This window comes from Schistocerca nitens, chromosome 3 (assembly GCF_023898315.1).
Source record: "Schistocerca nitens isolate TAMUIC-IGC-003100 chromosome 3, iqSchNite1.1, whole genome shotgun sequence".
NCBI lineage: Eukaryota > Metazoa > Arthropoda > Insecta > Orthoptera > Acrididae > Schistocerca > Schistocerca nitens.
The window spans coordinates 902,712,496-902,714,404 of NC_064616.1; the positions used below are offsets into that span (position 1 = coordinate 902,712,496).

Consider the following 1,909-nt stretch of genomic DNA (forward strand, 5'->3'; position numbering starts at 1 on the left):
TACAACTTTTTCATGAAAAGCTCGCAATCTCCTAATGGGGACCTGTACTCACTCCGTCTTCAGGCCACGAGTGGCCTACCGAGACCATCCGACCGCCGTGTCATCCTCAGTGGAGGATGCGGATAGGAGGCGCGTTGGGTCAGCACACCGCTCTCCCGGTCATTATGATGGTATTCTTGACCGAAGCCGCTACTATTCGGTCGAGTAGCTCCTCAATCGGCATCACGAGGCTGAGTACACCCCGAAAAATGGCAACAGCGCATGGCGGCCTGGATGGTCACCCATCCAAGTGCCGACCACGCCGAACAGCGCTTAACTTCGGTGATCTCACGGGAACCGGTGTAGCCACTGCGGCAAGGCCGTTGCCGGCGACCTGTACAGTGTTTCTAATATCAACACTACATTATCTAGCTGTGATTCACATGCACGTGCACAACCTTCAAAGTGCTGGTCAACACAAAATTTGCTTAGTTCTAAAGTTTTGTACTTATACCCTTGTTTTGTGTAAATGGCAACTCCTCCTTTATCAGTGCTATATTAGCAAGTTTAAGATGCTAAATTACACCCATTTATACTGACATTTTAAATCCCCACAGTGACATGGTGTTCAGAAAGACAAAGTATATCAATCTCATTCTTATTTTTGAGATCATCTAAACACACTAACACCTCATCTACTTTATTTTTTATTCCTATGTTATTTTGATAAAGTAAATTGATACTACCCTTAGTTTTATTGTCCGCAGCTCGTGGTCTCGCGGTAGCGTTCTCGTTTCCTGAGCACAGGGGTCCCAGGTCCGATTTCCGACCGGGTGAGGGATTATCACCTGCCTCGAGATGACTGGGTGTTGTTGTGTCGTTTTCATCATCATCATTCATCCCCATTACTGTCGGAGGAAGGCAATGCAAACCACCTCCCGTAGGACCTTGCCTAGTACGGCAGTGCTGGTCTCCCGCATCGTTCCCCTACGCCCTGTCAAGGAGTATGGGACTTCATCATCATCATTAGCTTTATGCCTATTTAGTGTTAGTGAAACTTCTTTTATTCTGTTTTTCCTGAATGTTGTGTGTCTGGACTTTAGCTTTAATCTAAAACACCTGTCTGCCTTGTCCCATTAACCTCAGGGACCATCCTCTGTGTGACTGTGGCCCCCTTACAGTATCAGCTAGTAGAGAAGCTAACTTATCTTCCCCCTTCCTACTTAGGTGCGGGCCACGTGTAGTGTATCCCCGCCTACCAATAGTATCAACTGGCACAACACTTATGTGAGATGTTACCGGTGTATGGAGCATCTTGTTCAGCTCAGTGTTAACATGCCATACAGCAGTGTTTACCCATGGCTGATATGGTGCTGAAAGACCTCCACAAACCCCACATTTGTGTGCCCAATTTCTCCTCCAGGTCACTCCTAAAACTGTATCTTGGATTCTTAGGCCGGCTGTTTCCTGCTCCTCGAAATATAATTACCTGATCTTCCTTCTCAAAGTCCCTGCATAGCTGATCTAAGTTTTCTGTTATCTGGCTAAGGCTAGCACTTTGTTTCACTAAACTTGTGACCTGGTATCCTGAAGATGCTGGCCTACACCCCTTCCATGACTGCTACCTAGAAGCAGAATTCCTCTTTTCCTGTTCTGATTTGATCTCGACCTGTCTTTTTTTTTAAGGTAATATTCTGCTTCAACTTACATTCAGCTACATCTGGATGAGGCCGTTCCTCTTCTACTTCATATAGCAAGCCAAACTGAATTACTAACTGAATTTCTAAAGTTTTTTCAACAGTGTCCCTTTTTCGCCCTTTGCTTGATACCTTTTCCCAGCACCCCGTCTCTCTTTCCTGCCGTAGCCTACATAGTTCCAAATTCGCGTTTTGTAATTCATCTTTAAGGGCACAAATTTTGTTCAGCGATT

General features: G+C 45.6%; 1 pseudogene; it reads right to left on the reverse strand.

Annotated features, from left to right (window-relative positions):
- Window positions 1–249: 249 nt before the first annotated feature.
- On the reverse strand, window positions 250–367 carry LOC126249957 (5S ribosomal RNA; annotated as a pseudogene).
- Window positions 368–1,909: the final 1,542 nt, after the last annotated feature.